Source organism: Aedes albopictus, chromosome 3, assembly GCF_035046485.1.
Source record: "Aedes albopictus strain Foshan chromosome 3, AalbF5, whole genome shotgun sequence".
Taxonomy (NCBI): domain Eukaryota; kingdom Metazoa; phylum Arthropoda; class Insecta; order Diptera; family Culicidae; genus Aedes; species Aedes albopictus.
In genome coordinates, this window is record NC_085138.1 from 293089746 (window position 1) to 293109150 (window position 19405).

Below are 19405 nucleotides of genomic sequence, written 5' to 3' on the forward strand. Positions count from 1 at the left end.
AAAACTGGCTAAAATAGTGTTAGGTTTTGTACTGGAGGGTGCACATTGTGGCACGATTCCCGACCAATTTGTCCGTTTTGCGGAGGGCATGGATATTATTGCTAGAACATTTGGAACGGTGGCAGAACTGTACACTCGCCTTAAACGTGAAGCAGAAAAGGTCGGACTCACGGTGAACGCAAAAAGATTCACCCTCGCATCAAATGTACCATGTACATGCTGATAAGACCGGTAGCTCTCTGCAGGCACGAGAACAGGACTATATTCGAGGAGGACATGCACGCACTGAAAGTGTTCGACCGCCGGGTACCCAACAATTTTTGCTTTAAGAAATGTTTCTCAAAGCAACGTTATTAAGCTACAAGTCGTATTATATTTGAATAGTTTTGAAATAAAACTGTTCTTCAACTCTTGTTTGCCCAATAATGAGAATCTATTCAACGTCAACCGTTTTATACGCACTATGAAATTAATGTTTATCCAATGATCGTACATCCATGGGTTATGAAACTCTTGTTCAATGTTAGAACCATCCGCAATTTACACAAACATCAAAAACTTTTCTAAAACGTTTGTAAACAATGTTGTATGACGCTATTTGTTTAATCATTTAAGAATGGTTTTAGAAACCATTATTGTGCATTAGCAGCAACAAACTTTCTTCGATATTTATTCCACCGTAATACAATCAAAACATGCTGGGGCCGTGATACAACTCACGAAATTTATTTCTATTAATAGATATGGTTTTACAGTTGCTACAAAAACGATTATTAAGCGTTTCTTCAAATATCATTGAGACAATAAAACAGCAAATAGTTATTTATGCAACGAGTAGCAAAATGATGATTTCTACAGCACGAGTTGTACATTTATCCAACGAGGCTTGCCAAGTTGGATAAATACGACGAGTGCTCTAAAAATCGAGTTTTGCAACGAGTTACATACAACATTTTTTGCATTGACAAAAAAATATTCGTTAAAATTTGATCGATGCCTTCAACATCAAGTTGCTTTGCGATGATTGAATGGGAACGGCCACGTGCTTCATCATGCTAGGCACGAAATTTACATCAAGGAAGCCGTGCAATAACCGTCACAGTTTTGCAAGTTCGTACTGTGGAAACCAAGCAAAACTCAGGTAGTTGACCAAACAATTGGATTATGATTCATAATGCAACCGAAATGAGTTGCATTATGAATCATAATGCAATTGTTTATTATAATACAGAAAAGTAGGCTGTAGTGATACTGAAACGGCAAGTGTAAAATCAAATTTATAGTTATTTTATTACATTTTATGGGACAAATCATATCAATGGAAAGACTCGAACTCTGGACCTTTGGGTTCGCACTCGTCTGCATCCACTCTGCTTCAATCCCAATTACATGAAACGGCAGATTTAAAGCAGTATATAAATATTCAATCTCTGAGTCGTATACATCACCGTACAGATGCTGCTTAAACATTACTTAAATATTTTATTCAACTAATTGTCTTCATACACATTGAAGCTGATCAATGTTTGAATTATTGTAACCGCAACGTTGTGTTGTAAGATTGGTATGGTGAACTTTGTTTTATTTTAACTGCTCTTCCTGTTTTGTGTCGGGAGGAGAATGTGTGACCACAACAGACGTAACACTCTGATAATTCCCATCGTACACCGATTTAACGGTCAATTTGAAAATTTGATAGTTGGCCAACTGACCACCCGTAGCACTCGCATCGTTTTTGTTCGAGTTTGACGTTTGCCCACTACCGCCACCTAGTTGATAGTCGGCCAAACTCAGTCCTTTTAGCATTGGGCGAATGTGTTTCCGTGACTATAATTTGAATCGGAAAATGTTCGAAGTGTTACGTCTGTTTGTCTGTGGTGTGACCCTCGTGTATATCGCCAAGCAGCTATAAAATGTGAACATAAGGAAGCTGAGCCTGGTTTGACCGGTGCCACCAAAGTGTTTAGAGTAGATTCTCAATACCGAACAAAGGAGCCGCCCAGGATCCACTTCAGCTGCATTTTCTGGTGTTTATGTAGCCAATTTTGCTGTCGTTGGAGCGTGTAGTGCAGAGGTTCCCAAACTTTTTGCTATCGCGGCGCCCTTTGAACTTTTTCGAAAATGTCGCGGCGCACCATTATTTTTTTAAGAGAATTTCCATTATTTTATAACAATCTTTACTTCAAAAATTGAAATGCAAAATTATGAAGAACTTTCAAACATGGTATTTGAGTAAAAATTATCTTTTCAACTATTTTTAGGTTTTTCGAGAAAAAATGCTCAAGGATTTCATAAATATTTGTTAGATTTCAAGTGTCATATTTATTTATCATTCAAATTAAACAAATATAAAAAAAAACTCCATCATCTAAACCAAGCTGCTGAGTAAAACTGTTGAAATACTTCGATAACTCTGGGTGAATTGAAATGGTTTAACAGAATTTTCTGGGAATATTTAATTTCTGCGGGAAAACAAAACTTTCTGAGATGTTGAGTTAAGCATGTAGTGTGGAAAATATCAGCAAATTTAGAATAATACAATGTTAAGGCTATAATCTTTAATCTCACATTCATTATCAAGTCTAGAGGAAGGCTTGAAAGGCTGTCTTTCACATGAGTTTTGGATGATTATTTTCTAAAGATCATCAAAAAAGTTGATTAACTTTGAGAAGTGATGAACAGCATTTTTTAAAAATGTATGAATCTCACGTTTCTCAAAAAATAATCGAAACGGGTCTCAAATGTTACATAGTTTTCCTCCATTTTCCATCAAGATCTAAACCGACAATTTTGAGATGTGACCTACTTGCACGAAACAGACAACCTGAATGTTCTGTGATAGCCACATTAGTAGAAAATATCGTCCCGAAAAGTATGACACAACATAAAGATCTGAGAAGACTGACGGACATTACTCTGGAACTGGGGAGGCAACACTAGTTTTGCCAAGACGAAAAATCCTTAAAAAAAAGCCGGAAAAAGTTAAAAATAAACTTTTGCGGGTTTTTCTTCTTTTTTCGTTTTTTGTGTTATTCCGGCTTGGGAAAACTAGTGTCGACTCCCCCCCTTCTCTGGAAAGACCTTTAATATTTTTTTTGAAATATTTTGGAAATTTATGTTTTGGAAATTAAAAAAAACAACAAAAAAGGCAATGTTAGAATACAACAGAAAGAGCTCTAAAAATAAAAAAAAAAATGGTAAAATTCTGAAATTCTATAAATTATTCGAAGGTTGGGAGAAATTTTGGGAAAATGCTGTTGAGCAACACTCCCAAGTTTCATAAAACAAAAAAATGGCGTTGCTTGCATTGAATTATTATTTTTTTACTCAAGAACCCACGGCGCACCTGTTAAATATTCACGGCGCACCAGGGCGCCGCGGCGCACAGTTTGGGAAGCACTGGTGTAGTGTAAAAAATAAGTCAGAATGTTTTTAAAAGTGTGATATTTTGAAGTGCTGCAAGAGGTTTATTTGGTCTTCAAGCTTGTAGCCGCGGATGCTTTTCTTAGGCTCCTGATCAGCAATTGTGTTAACAAATAGGAGCAGGGCGAACAACGATAATTAAGTGATACAGTATCACTGCTAATCAAAGTTGCTTGAAAAGCGTAACATTTGTATTAAAGAAACATGATAACATCTTGTTGTTAAGCTATATCAGTGTAGTTCAATAAAATGATCAAGCAAAAGTTGTAAAACTTTCAATAAGCTACTTGTTCCATTGAAGATCATATATAGAATAACAGCATCTAATACGTCGGAAGCAGCTAGTATTCTATCGTTATAGGAGCACTATTAGACAGATGATGTGAATACCTAACTGCCGTAATTCTGCAAAGTGACGTAAGCGACATTGACAGTTTTGGCCCATTTTTTGGTTATTATGCATACAACTCTTGCTCATCCTCTAAGTTTATTTCCATAGATGATAGATTACGACTAGATCTTGTATTCTAATACAGCAGGCATATCACAGTGTTATTTTTACACCAGATATTATATATAATATACCAAAAAATATCGAAATTTTGAATGGCGCTTACGTCACTTTGCAGAATTACGGCAGCTAAGCAACTGTCTTTAAACTTTTGTTCCATTGGTTATTCAATGAGCAACAATCTGTTTAACAGACGTGCAGTTACCACTGCATGAAACATTTATTTGCCATTTTGTTCAACATATACTCTTGTGCAACTGTAGGCGCCTTTGTAGCACATTTAATCAACTGGCATACTTATTAATGATTATGAATTGTTACTTGGGGTGCTTAGGGCCATCTTTGACGAGGTGTAGGAGAACGGTGTGTTTTTTTTCTTCTAAACCATAGGGGGATAATCTGCAAACAGACACTCTAACAGGAAGGTTAGGCCCTAACCGTTAGGGTAGTGTGGGGCTGAGGCCGTCTTCTACTACAATAGTAAAAGCCATGACTACTCTCTCCTCGACCTAATAAACACATTTCTATGATCGCCAAACCCTGAGTCTCTCCGGAACCACCAAGAAGATATTGCTTCAGAGAGGGGCTAGTGAATATCGCACCCTTAGCAGGTTAGCTGCGCAGCCTGCAGCAACGAACATCGATGACTCGTTTTGGAGAGTCCATCACGGTAGCATACTGTCGCTTAGCTAGTTTCCGGAGTGGTCCTCACCACTCCCTTTGTCCTCGGAAGGCGGGCAAGGTCAACCCTGCCCACGCCCAACTGCTTAGCAGACATCAAGAACTGATGCCCACGTGCAACCCGATCTGACCTGCCCATAAGGAAGGGTATCACTACCCTTCAGGCCCTATCAGATGCACCAGAAGGTTGCAGATAGCAAGGTCTCCACCTGCCCTGGCCCTTACCGGGGACCCCTTTCCAACCGCGGGCTCGGGTCCAACCCAGTAGACCGACGCCACACAGTGCTGCGCCCCATAGACAAAATTGAAAAAATTGACTTCAAAATTTTGTTCAATCTAGTATTCCATGCTGTTCATACATGCTTGAAGTATGTTGCTTGACCATTATAAGCTTGAAGATCGTGTTTATTATACCAAAACAACCTAGATTACCAAACATTATTTTCGTTGTCAATAGAAAAATAATATTTTATAAAAGAAATTCATCTTTGGCCTAGCTCAACATTATTAAACGTTTAAGTTTTCAATGAAAATCAAAATGAAAGGTCTACAACACATCAGTAGAATCCATTTTTTCGTTTTGTACGGCAACATGTTTTGATATTTATAAAAATAAAATGTCATAATGTAAGTACTATATGGCGTAGAGGAAAAACGACCCCAAAACTCAAATTGATGAAACAAAAAATTACCTCAAAAGACCTCTCTGAATTTTTCACCATGTTTTCATTACAGTGTCCGCTTAATACTGAATTCAACTCCAGCTGCTTTTATTTGCTTTATCGAGCTTTTTCCAAGTGATGTATTTATAGTCAAAATCGAACATATTTTTGATCAAGCGTTCTTTTCTGATCCATACAAACGCAAAATGTATCAGTTTATATTGTTCCCTCGTTTCCTTATGAAACTGCTGATTTCTATGAAAAATTTGAGGGTAAACTTCAACGATTTTTTCCAGTTTTAAAGCATGCAACTGGACATGAAATGGCCAAAGGCACGACCTTCAAGAAACAAAATGTTCAGTGAGAATAAAGTTTGGTGAATAAGTCATTCTTGCAATTACCTTTTTTATTATGATCTATATGTTTATACCGTTGCCTAAACTGCATTCTACAAAAAAAAACTGCAAGATTTGAATAAAGTGGCGTTTAAGACACTTAAGCGATTATGAATTATACATAGTACATTTATGCAAATTGTAGCTTTTATCAAGTTTGTCAACTTCACCGAAGACACTATTGAGAAAAAATGTATGGTAAGTTAGTTATGATTTTTGTCCTGCAGTTCCATACATTCGCAGCACTGTGCGCCATGACAGCAATGCTACTGGGACTTCCTCTTTGCGGCCACTTAATCGCTGTAAGGGTCGATCTCAACCGCAGGGCACCGATATGACCTACGAAGCCGACTCCGAAACCCTGGACCACCTCTTGTACCGCATCTGAACTAGCCATTCTCCGAGTCTACGGACCACCTCCTCTGTAGCTCCTAGATGATATGGGCGATAGCCGTTGAAACGGCGTTCCAACCAAACTCATCCCTACACATCCTCTGGACAAGATTGTCCGGAGTTTTGTCCTCTTCGCATGTGGCAAGCATACGGTCACGCATTGTGCGAAAGCTCGGGCACACGAACAAAACGTGTTCCGCCGTTTCCTCTAAACCATTGCACACTGGGCATTCGGGAGAATCCGCATGACCAAAACGGTGTAGATACTGTCGGAAGCAACCAGGAGCTGTGTCAGGTGGAATGTAACTTCCCCATGGCGCCTATTAATCCAACTATCTACCCTCGGTATCAACCTATGGGTCCACCTTTCTTAGGAACACGGTGTGTGGCGGCCAGTCATGTTAGAGATCACAGTCATTTGAGCCTTTTCGTCGATATTTGGCCTCCTTTGTCTCCGACATTCACCACACAAGCAATCTCAGTACTACTGTGCGAAACAAAAATGTCAAACGAATGCACTTCACCACGATAGCATCTTCGGGAGACGGTTCGGCATTTGCTATTCCTGTCTTCTTCCATAATGAAAGCTGTGTTGGCCAAATGTGTGTCGTATTAAATGCAAAATGCAAGAATAACCTAATACATACTACCATTCATAATCGGTAATAGCTAGAATTAGACAAATGTCATCGTGTCAGACGACATTGATTTGACGCTTTTTTGTGCTTATTGAACTTCGTTCTACCGTTCGTGTTGTGTGTAAGAAGTAACGATAGCGCACGAATATAACAAAGCAAGCTCACCCCCGACTGCGGCAACGAAATGAAGGTAGAGAAAAGTGTCGAATGTTGACAACACTAGTGGCTGCGAAGAATGAACCACGAGCTCGCAGCACTCTACGGCGAAAGGTATCAAAATCTGGAAGGATACGGTGGGTGGAGTCCACCCAATTCCCATCGTTTCCCTTTTTAACGAACTATTCAAATATTCTGTAGTTCGCAAATCTCTCGCTCATGGCGCTCACATCATTGTTACTCCTGTTTGACGTTTTCTCACTACCGCCATCTACTCAGTGGGCTTGCGAAACACAGCTTAATTAGCATTGGGCGATTATACGTTTTTGACGATGATTTTAATCGCACTTTGTTCCAGTTGATGCCCTGTACTGTGCTTCAATGAGGCCGATAACACCCTTGTGCCTGAAGACTTCCTACATGTTTTCGTATTTGATTATAGGTTTCGATTGCATGATTGTTGATTTTTCTAGAGAATTTCGGCTTGCAATCTGACAAATTGCGTTGAGTAATTATTTATCATCGCCATTGGTTGAGACGGTCGAAAGCTTTTTCGTAATCAATAAACACCTGGATAAAACGGAGCGTGACAATATGGTCCAGGTCCACACAGGCAAGGATGAGAACACTCACTTGGAAAGAGTTACACTCACTTGCAGTTTTCGCAACTCAGAAGCGTGCAATCAAGAAACGATGTATGGACGACTTTTACCTTGTGATTTCGTCTAAAACTTTTCCGAATAGAGTAGGGGGTCGCACACCCATACCGAAGTCGTGAGAGCTGAGAGAGCTGCAAAGGCAACTCTCCACGAGGTGAATGTAAATTACACTCACCTCGTGGAGAGTCGCTTTAACAGCTCTGTCACGGCCTTGGGATTCATGTGCAACCCCTACTCTATTCGGCAAAGTTTTAGACGAAATCACAAGGCAAAAGTCGCCCATACATCGATTCTTGATTGCACGCTTTTGAGCTGAGAAAATAGCAAGTGAGTGTAAATCTTTGCAAGTGACTCTTCCCATCCCTGCACACAGGATCGATCGTCTGGCACGGAATCCTGCTTGCTGCCATCGGAGAGTTACGTCAATCTTCTCCTATATTCGGTTAAGGATCACTTTGCAGAGGACTTTGAGAACGATACACAGTAACATGATGCTCCGCCAACAATCGCATACAGGCAAGTCACCCGTTTTGGGTATCTTTACTTAGACGCCTTGCATCCAATCAGCCGGAAAAGTCACGGTTTCCCATATGTTGCAGAATAATTGATTGCAGATACTACTGGGTCAGTTTTGAGTATCTCACTTAAAAGTGTTGATATTTTTTTCAGACGAAATCCGTATCACATCCCACTCCTGGGTAATATAATGTATTGACTGTCCTATAAAAAAATGTGCGTGGGAAATGACTTACGTGATTTTCACGCTTCTGAGTCTGAATAATTTAAAATGAAAGCAGAGTTACGTAGAATCAACAAGATTTATTCTAAAAAGTTATCTGTTTTCATAAATCATTGCCTCATTTTATCTACGTGAACCAAGCCGTTATGTAGAATAACAATCAAAAGCCTAACCATCTTCAGTTGTAGGACAACAATTCGTCTCACCATCTAGCCCAGCATCGATCATCGGCTGTTTACTGTGCGTAGGGTGTGGCGTGGCGTAGGTCTATCGCGCGGCAATATATTTTGGAGGAAAATTAGGTCATCTCGGTGTGGTGAAAGAAAATGTACGACGACGACGCCGAGCCGCGTCGTCGTTTTTCTCTCCACTACTACGTTTCCCCCAGCAGCGACAGCGATTTCCCGTTTACGACAATAAAACGCGCTATTGCTGCTGCTCCTGCTTACAGCTGGGTGTCTGTCTGGGTGGCGAAAATCTCCGAGTGGGTTGGTACAAGATTTTCTTTGTCGCACATTTCTCCAAACTGAATGGCTCATTAGCGGAGGAGTTGGGGGGACTAGACCATGGAAAGTGCCCTAGTCTCGACCTAGGTGAAGGTTGTGATTTATTTCGTCCTCGGCTAGTTCAACGCGCAACGGCACGAGTTAGAGCTCAAATTGTTTTGCGTACTAACGAAAGCAAATAGATTGGGGGAGATAATTTGCACCGAAAGACATCTGTTTGGGGGAGTTCTAAATATGTACGGCGCCACATGAAAAAACAAAACAACTGACGTCTGAAGCGACATGTTTGAAACTAATAATAAATCGGAGGTATGACTAACTGGCTGACTGAGAAGCTGCACGGTAATGAGACATTTCTATGCAAGACCAGTACGGAACGTTTCGCATTCATTATAATGTGATTCAATGTATTATATTTTGAAGTGTGCCAGTGAATTAATTTCATATTGATATTCTTCAAATCAGTGAACAGTTACTGAATTTGGTATAAACAATTAGAGGATATTGGTTATATGACCTTCCCAATTCCAAGCGCTCACATGTCTCTGCAGCTCAAGGAAACAATTAGACAAAGAGGGGATACGCCTGAATCAAACCGGGCGAGAATGACATCAGCTCGGATATGGGTTTGATGTTTTCTTCCGATCCATGCATAACAGTAGCGTGGCATGTGATGTCATCTTACCGTTATGTGGAGGACGGATACAAGGTTCTCTTCCTATGTAACAGAGGAGGGGTTGAACACATGAGTTATTCCTTATGCTGACATCAGGCTTCAGCCATGTACCGCGGTTTCTCATGTAGGACCTACTGCCCTTGAATGATATTTGGATTTGAATATCTTCTGGTATCTTACCATGCGTAAATATTTGAAATATTGTTTTGTTCTGGGCGAACACACACGATTGAAAAATACTGTGAGTATCTCTTCACAGATCGAAAAGATAGTGTAACTTTCTGTGACATATAATGCACATGATTGCAGCGTGGGATTTCACAGAAGTTTACATGACATATCATGTAAATCTCATGACAATCATGTAAACTTCCATTATATGTCATGTATTTCAGCGTGACCCAGAGTTTTTACATGACATATAACATAAATTTACATTATATATCATGTAAACCATCATAATTGAAAGTTTACATGACTAAAATGAAGTTTACATGACGTGTAAACTTCATTATTTTTATCTGTGTAGTGATCGTAAGACAGTCAATATAAAATGTTCAACAAGTATCTTAGTAAATTTATTCTTAGGCAAAACAAACGCAAACACGCTACGCAACTTCACCATGTTGAACAAAATATACATTTCCGATCATAAGGGTGGCCCATAACTACACAGAAAAAAATATGTAATTAAAATTCAGCGAGAAATCATGCACATAAAGGGAATGCTAGAGTCAGTGCACTTTTACATGAGATATAATGTAAAATTACATTACCATCGTGTAAATTTCCGCCAACCATCGCGTAAACCATCATGGACACCAACCAGTTACGCGACTATTAGCGGAAATTTACACGAACGTAACGTAATTTTACATGATATATCGTGTAAATATGCACTTACTCTAGCATTACCTGTATGTGTATGAATTTTCGCTGAATCTTACATGAATATTTTTTTCTGTGTATGTAAGCTAAGTTTTGGGAGTTCGGGTTTGTGTTTTTAAAAAACTAACACTCAAACTTGACTCTAGAACTACTGACAAAACAATGACGCATTCTTTATTCCGTCTTCCTTATTTATAACCTATCCAGAAAATACTTATCGTTATGTCCTACGCTATCTTACCATTCCCTTACTGGCTCCCTTCGTTGGAAAGTTCCGTTGTCCCTTCGATGTGGTCCATGGGGTGCCAGCCTGTACTATCATACCGCGTCGTGTTGTCCATGTCGTCGGCTTATCAGGTTCTGCTGTGCAATGGTTCGCCCATTGCCTTTATGCTAATCGCGTTCCTCTCGTACCATGCAGAGTCTTCGTTATCGGGTACGTTTGTTGGTCGAGTACGGAAATCCTTTTCGTAACTGCTCCCTCCTTCAGATCGAAGCGTCCCGATTCGATGGTTTGGATGTTGTTTGCTTTTGGTTTCCCTTTTATGGCTTGATAGGTTGTCGCTCGTAGTTGTGTTACTTCCGCCTTTTCCTTATCGCATTGCGTAGCAGGAAGGCTGCTCCTAAAAAGAAACCAACGAAAAGCAGTCCAATACTCGCGTTCCTTCGGGTTGACTTGATCTCCTCCATTTCTTCTAGGTTTTTCAGTTGGAACTCGTGTAACCTTTCCAGGGATATCAAGGGTTCCACACTCTCTTGCTTTATCTCTAGTCCATCCAGTGGAATGATGAACGATGGAGAACTTTGGTGGTGTTCCAGGCTACTGAAAGACTTGTTGTTTATTGAAACAGAGCAGTTGTTGAAAAATATTAGAAATGTTCCCGACAGCATCCGATCGGACATATGGCAATCTGTCGTAAGGACCGCTGATTTCGCATTCTTAACGGCAATATGATTATCGGTGATTCTCTTAACCGTCGTCTCGTTAAGAGTTTCTACCATATTACAGTTTCCTGATAATCCATGAAGCAGTTTCGAGTAGCATTTGTCGTCCGAGACGTCCATTAGGTCTTTTGCGTCGCAGAGTACATTGGCATTGATAGTTTGGCAATTACCTATGACGAAATACGTTGTTCCCGGGCTGGTTATGGCGTGTGTTGCTGGTATCTTCAGTGCTGCTCCGTTGATGGGGAGTGGTTCCAATAGAAGGTGCTTGTAGATCCTATTCTCAATTTGTGGAATCAAAATAATAAAGTATATTTTGGATTTTTTGTAAAGTGCCTTGATTCCTAAAAATTCATAAGCCTGATCCGCGCTAAGCAAAGTAATGTTTTGTTCTTGCAATCTATCTGTGACGAATTTTAATTCCTCTGGTTCCAGAAAGGTTTTAGATATCAAATTGAGGCGGGCTAGTTGGATTGTTTCGAAAACTGTATCTAAATGGGTTTTCAATAGTTCTATATGATGCGAGATTTTAAACACCTGAGTAAGAGCAGTGAAATTTTGATTTATTCTGTTATGATTCATCATTTCCTCTCTAGCTTTGATTATTTGTTTTGTGATTATTGATTGTTGTTCGTTAACCACCCTGATTACCTCGTTTATTCTATTCTGGAGTTGTTTATTTATTTCAATTTGCTGGTTATTTGCCCTGACAAGTTTGTTATTGCCTGCTCTCAAATCGTTTAAATCATTATTGATTTGGACAAGGTCGTTGTCATCAAGATTGCCAGTAATAAGCTTTATCCCAGATCCAATAATATTAAACAATCCCCTCTTTCCCCTGTGTTTGGGATAAAGATTATTATATAGGTTAAATACCGTAATGTACCTGTCCTGTAGTAAGTCTGTCACGTCTTTAAAGTTCGGGAAAATTTTTAGTCCGTTGATGATGGTCTGAATCTTATTAAGTACTGGAGCGTACTTGTCCAAGTCGATCTCATGATAAATCCTATGATGTCCGTCTTTTATCATGCTGCTTCCTATTTGCATCGATAGGAGTCCAGGATTTTGGGAAAGGTCGTGGATCTGTATGGTTTGGGATAGGCATTGTGGGATGATAAATAGTAGGGATACAGTAAAGAGCGCCATAGTCCTATAGGAGTAGAAAAATAAGCATGTTAGAATTATATAGATGTTGAGAAAAAAAAATGGAGAGACGTGTTCTATTTTCTAACGCGGCGCAAATTGCTTTTATGAAGTTTGCGTCTTGAGTCATCTACATATGTTTGATGACGATCGGTTGCTACTTTCACGTTATCGAACAATTCTCTCGTTTTCTTTCGTATTCCTTGGCGCTTGTTCTGAACGCTCTGGCCTGGATCTAGAGGAGGTGGATCCTCTCTATTTTTGTTATGCCAGGTAAGTTGTTTTTGTTGGCTTGCAGTCATGTTTAAAATTACTTCGTCATAGAGACAATCTCTGGCTTCGATAATTTTTTCGATTTCTAATGGTCTTTCCTCGCCATCTTTCAGCCCGATATGTATCTCCCTTGGCTTCAATTTCGTGGAGGTGTGTATCGCGTCGTTATACATCATGCATGCCAATAAAAACTTCTCTTTCTGGGGTATATTTTCAAATTTGTGTTGATTACAGCGAAAAATTTCGCTCACTGTTGAATGAAACCTTTCAACCATGCCGTTACTTTGACTATGATTGGCAGGAGTAAAATATTGTTGTACATGAAGGTCATTTAGTAGACCTCGCACTTCAATAGATTTGATTGCTGGTTCGTTGTCCGATACCAACAATTTCGGTCGTCCGTGCATACAGAAATATTTTATCAGCCCTTTTTTGACATGTGGTATTGATCTTGACTTGATAGGTATAAGTGTTCCGAATCTGGAAAATTTATCTATGAATGATAAAAAGATGTTTGGTTGGGCAATAAAAATATCCGTATGAACTATTTCCAGTGGGGCATTTGGTAAGGGTGTTTCGCCGTACTTGATTTGGTAGGGCTTCCTCTCATATTTGTTGCGGTTGCAGATGTCGCACAAGATTACGAAACGCCTTATCTTTCTTTTCATGTTCGGGAAGTAATATCTCCTGACAATCTCGTCGTAGTTTTCTCTAATTCCTCTGTGAGCGAGCTCGTGTGTTTGCTCGATCATGACATCCTGTTCTTCCTCAGAGGTTAGGTCTGCGAGTTGTTTCTGGGATATGACAACTTTAAAGTTTTTATGTCTACTGAAATAATTGCGGTAGACAATCTGAAGAGACTGTATAACTCTTTCTGGGCACATTATACAGTTGACTCTTTTGGGGTTGGTGTAATCCCTTAAAATTTTTATCAATAATGGTACTCCGAAATTTATTCTAGTGATGACTCGTCGAAATACTCTCGGAAAAATTTCATTGAAGTAGTCTTCGTCCTCACTCCCAATCTGTAGAATAATTTGATTAGAAAAGAAGTTTACTGGTTGCTCAGTACATTTGATTAAATCAGTAATATCTGAATCTGCAGAATGTACTGATGAAGAGTCCGATGAGTCTGTTATGTCTTCGTTAATGTTGAGCTCCAAACCTTCTGAAGGTATCCTGGAAAGCGCATCGGCAACAACGTTCTGTTTACCGGGTTTGTATATGGGAGTAAAATTAAACTCAGATAATCGAAGCCTCCATTTCACCAGTTTTGAATTTGGAGTCTTCAAATTCAATGCGAATGTTAGAGGTTGATGGTCTGTATACAAGGTAAATTTCTTTCCGAATAAATAAGGCCTAAAATGCCTGGTAGCCCAATCTATTGCCAAGAGCTCCTTTTCAATTGCTGAGTAATTTTCCTCGGACTTACTCAGAGTGCGGGAGGCATACGCAACTGGCCTGTCTTTTCCCACAGTACCTTGCGATAACACGGCACCTATTGCAAAGTTGCTCGCGTCTGTAGTTAAAATGAATGGCGCGGACATATCCGGGTACTGTAGTACATCGCTACTGGTGAGCAAATGCTTGCAAATATCGAATGTTTTTAGGAATTGGGAAGTGTGTTCAACGTCTTCTCCTTTTCTCAGTTGGGCAGTGAGAGGTTTGGTGATTTTTGCGAAATCTCTGATAAACCTTCGATAGTAACCTAATAGTCCTAGAAAAGCCTTCAAATCTTTTTGATTTTTAGGGATTGGCCAATTTTCTATAACTCTAATTTTATCCGGGTTAGGTTTTACACCTTTATCCGTCACAATATGACCAAGAAAAGCAACTTCTTTTCTCAAAAACTCGCTTTTGTCTAGTTGAATTTTTAAATTTACCTTTTCAAGTGCCTGCAGAACTTTGGAAAGGTTGACTAAATGTTCTTGTAGGGAGGCCGAGAATATTATAATGTCATCCATATAGACAAGACAACATTTTCCTATTAGGTCCTTCAAAACATGATCCATTACCCTCTGAAAGGTAGCAGGGGCATTTTTTAGTCCAAAAGGCATTCGCACGAACTCGTACAGTCCATGATCTACCGAAAATGCGGTCTTTTGTACATCATCTGGATGAACTTCTATTTGGTGAAAACCCGAGGCGAGATCCAATGTGGTAAAGTATTGGCAACGCCCAAGTTTATCCAGGATTTCGGTAATGTTCGGTATGGGATACCGATCATCGATGGTCTTTAGATTCAGTTTTCTGTAATCTATGACCAACCGCCATTTTTTATTCCCCGAAGCATCCTCCTTTTTTGGAACAATCCAAATTGGAGATGCCCATGGAGATGTGCTAGGCTTTATGATTCCCTGTTCGAGCATCTTTGATATCTGTCTCTGCACTTCGTCTTTATGACAGAATGGATAACGATAACTCTTTGTATAACAGGGTAGGTCATCGGCCGTTCTTATTCGATGTTTAATTACGTTTGTGAAGCTGAGATCAGCTCCTTCTTGGTAAAAAGTGCTCTCATGTTTATGAAGTATTTTCATCAAACCGGATCTTTCCTCCTGATTGAGGTGATCTAGCCTTAATTGTTCATAGAACTGGGTACCTATTTTCGGCAGTACACTCGGCGGTACAATTTCCTCGAAGTTGTGTATTTCCAAAGGAATACTTTCAAGGTCTAATGAAACTGTTCGCAATTCCGAATCGGTATTTACCAATGGGAAAACTGCTTGATAATTTTCTGCTCGGTATATTCCGGATGGTATTTTGATTCCTGGGGAAATTTCTACATCTCTATCAATATAGAAATCTCCACTTTCGATGGGAGTTCTTATGGATTTATTTAAGAACGATTCCTGAAAATTACATTCAGTCATTCTTGGAAACCTTTTCTGCATCTGAATTTTTTGGTTGTTGATAAGAAGGGAATTCTCCGCTGTATCGATAATAGCTTCCAGGTTACGTAGAGTTTCGTACCCTATAAGTCCATCAAAGAAAGTGTGGAACTGGAAAATATAAAAAAGTTGTTTTGGCAGAATTTGATTTTTCAAAAGAATTTCGAATGGGTTCCATTCGACATACTCGTTTATATTGAAAATACCATTAATGTTCTTAACTTGGTGAGATATAATTTTCCTTCGAAATTTTTGTTCCACAAGACGTGGTGAAATATAGTTCTTGTTTGCACCTGTGTCAATGAGAAGTCGCACTTTCCCAATAATGGTATCAAACTCGAGATATGGTAAAAAGTTATTATCTAGGTTTGTTGACTTGGTTCTGAAGCCATGGAAAAATTTGCTTCTTGTTCTACTGTTTCATAATCTAAGGTTGAATGTGCGGCTTCTGTACTAGCACACTGATGGGTGCTTTCTTCATTTATGTGACTGTCGTCCTGAACATACTCATGCTGCGCAGGAGGTAAAGGGTAAGGAGGATAGCCGTAATAATCATAAAATTGCTCATGCATATTTATCGTTGAGCGATTTCTGGGAAAAGGTCTGAACCCGGTTTGAGATCTAGGCTCCTGTTTTATTGCCATTTGTGTGTTGGAATGATTTGGTGCATTTGGACCAGGTGGAGTAAATCTCTGAAATGGTCGGGAATGCGAAGGGGTGAATGGTCTTTGTTGAGGCATCTGTGAAAAGTAAGGCGGTCGACTGTGGACCGCAGGGGCGTACGCAAACGGCCTGTTTTGTTGATAGCCTGTATTTGCATTTAGTGGTTTTGTTTTCGGTGCTTCTTTAATCTGTTTAGAATCCCTTTCCTTTCTCCTACGTATTGCTGCCTCCTGTTCGGATGCAACTCGATAGGCGTCTGTCAATGATTGTGGGCGTGTGGATCTTGTTAAATCCGACATCGAGTCGTGCAGACCGTCGACGAAGGCGTTTATCATAAGGGTCTCATAGGTACCCATAACTGCCTTTGCTTCGATTGGTGTGCTATTATTAATCAGTATCTTTGCATTAATCTCCGCTAGGAGAGATTTGCATTCCTGATAAAATTCGAGAACTGATTGGGAACCTTGTCGCAGGTTCGTCAATCTCGACACAAGAGAGGACAGGTCAGATTTGTCCCCAAAATACTCAATCAATGTTGACTTTATTGCGTTCCACTCTAAAGGAGTGTAACTGGTGGAAAGAGCGTCATTAGCTTTTTCCGTTATTTTGTCTCGGATTATTCCAAGCCAGATGGGTAGAACCCTATCGTATTCATCGATAGAAACAAACTTTTTTGATTCTTCCAGTTTTTGCTCTACTGATTCGATCCACCTAGGTAGATTTTGCGGGTTGCCGTTAAATTCTGGCACCATCCTAATCAAGTCAGGAATTCTAGGGCAATTAGCCGGTGCACTAGGCGCTACGGCTAAGGGAGAAACTATGGAAGATGTTTCAGATGCTGTTCTAAGGGCAGCGATCCGTTCTTCCGCCTCCTGGGTTTTTTGGCTCTGAAGTTTCATAGCTTCTATGAGATCGTCGATTTGTTTCTGCAAATCGTTGATAGACATCGCTCTAGTAGCCATGTTTTGAAAGAAACACTGTTTCACAAGATTCTAAATAATATAATGACACTGTTTCGTATAAAATAAGCACTGGTTTTTTTTTTTTTTTTTTTTTTTTTTTTTTAATGCACTATTAATTCGATTGATTCGCGATAGGAATGATTCACTATGTATTACCTAGATTTCTTAATCTATGGACTCACCGTTATCGTATTCTCCGATTCGATGTGTCCGTGGAACGTGGATCGATCACCTAGGAGAGATTGTGTTCCAGCGCTGTCGTCTCCCGATATGCCCTCGGGGTGCTGCTTCCGATGAGATAGTATGATTCACTCACGCAAACCGCTAATATTCACTTAACGGCGGTTACAACCTAACTACTTGCACTGGTACCTAATCCACTCGAAGACGATCCTACCAAGGCTGCGCCAGCTAAGTTTTGGGAGTTCGGGTTTGTGTTTTTAAAAAACTAACACTCAAACTTGACTCTAGAACTACTGACAAAACAATGACGCATTCTTTATTCCGTCTTCCTTATTTATAACCTATCCAGAAAATACTTATCGTTATGTCCTACGCTATCTTACCATTCCCTTACTGGCTCCCTTCGTTGGAAAGTTCCGTTGTCCCTTCGATGTGGTCCATGGGGTGCCAGCCTGTACTATCATACCGCGTCGTGTTGTCCATGTCGTCGGCTTATCAGGTTCTGCTGTGCAATGGTTCGCCCATTGCCTTTATGCTAATCGCGTTCCTCTCGTACCATGCAGAGTCTTCGTTATCGGGTACGTTTGTTGGTCGAGTACGGAAATCCTTTTCGTAACTTGTATATTAAAAAAACATACACGTTAAAAACTTATCTCCTGAATCAGTGATTTTAGACTCCCAGAAGCTACGTTCAAAATTTAAGCGAAATTGATAAAGTCAAGTTTGGAAAATTTACCAAACGTATGCAGAAATCTCAAATTTTCAATTTTTGCCGCTGTATGCGTCAGATTGGTAAATTGTGTACGCTTTATGGTGACTATATGCCAAACAACTTTGTCGAATACGGCAAAGTGATCTGATACCTGTTCAAAAGTTTTACCCTAGGCAACGTGAGGCGAAGCTTCAGGAGGCTTCTGAGGCTTTTCAGAGCGTTTCAGGGGTTTCAATGGGATTTTAGGAAGATTTACGGGCTTGCAGGTAAACTTCAGAGGGTTCAGATGCGTTTTATAACGTTTCAGGGTATTCCAAAGCGTTTCAAATTGTTTCAGGGGGTTTCAGAGGTGTTTTACGTAACTTCACAGGTTCTTATGTGAGCTTCAGAATGATTTCGGGAGGCTTTCTAAGCGTTTTATGGGCGTTTCAGGTGGTTCCAGAAAAACAGAAGATGTTTCAGATTGCTTTCTCTTGTAGAACCGATGACCTTCAATGAAGAAGGATCTTGATGAACCTCAAACAGACATTGAACTTACTACTAGGCAGCACATATATAGAGCTGTGTAAGCATGACTCCATTCATAATGCTCTAATAGATTACTGATAGATACGGTTTTAGATCAGTTAGTCTGTACTCCATGCAGCTCTAGGATACTCTTTGACAGTAATTGAACTCATAGCTTAATAAAACATAGATGTATGATCACATTTGAGTACAATCTTTATTCATAATACAACGAGAGATCAGAAGTTATGCATGTCAATAGATTTGATGATTAATGCTCACGAAAGTATTCAGGAAGCCTTAAATAGTCCTCTTCCTCTTCTTTTCTTGGCGTAACGTCTTCTCTTGGACAAAGCCGGCTACTCAGCTTAGTAGTGTTCTGCATTCCATCTCTGGTCCAACAACCTGATGATTCAAGAAATGGTCCCATTCTATGCAAATTTTATGGGATGCCATTAAATTTGATCACCGTTTCGGTGAATCCTCTCTTTTTCATCCAACCACCGAAACAATATTTTGCCAAACTTTGGCTTGAATTCGCTTCTTATACATAAGACAAACTGCTGTGAAACTTTGAGTGGAAAAAAAGACCATATTTAGCAAAAAGAAGTTCGCTCGCTGACGGTTACAATTTCAGGTTTTGTTATTGTGAGCAGAAATGTGCTGAATGAGGAACCGGTTAAAGACTTTTGTCACCTTTATCTGGACTTGAAATTGAGTAATCACGACTGTTTTGAATGAATCCACCTTGATTTACGTAGCTACAAAAATGACTCATCTTCCATATTTCTCAGGCTTT

At 39.7% G+C, this 19405-nt stretch overlaps 2 protein-coding genes across 3 annotated transcripts in view; both read right to left on the bottom strand.

The window, feature by feature from the left end:
* LOC109418703 (uncharacterized) overlaps nucleotides 1-19405 on the bottom strand; it is a 149980-nt gene that overhangs the window by 120693 nt on the left and 9882 nt on the right. The gene's annotated exons all lie outside the window — the stretch shown is intronic.
* The window catches only part of LOC134290779 (uncharacterized), a 483651-nt gene that overhangs the window by 32839 nt on the left and 431407 nt on the right, over nucleotides 1-19405 (bottom strand). The gene's annotated exons all lie outside the window — the stretch shown is intronic.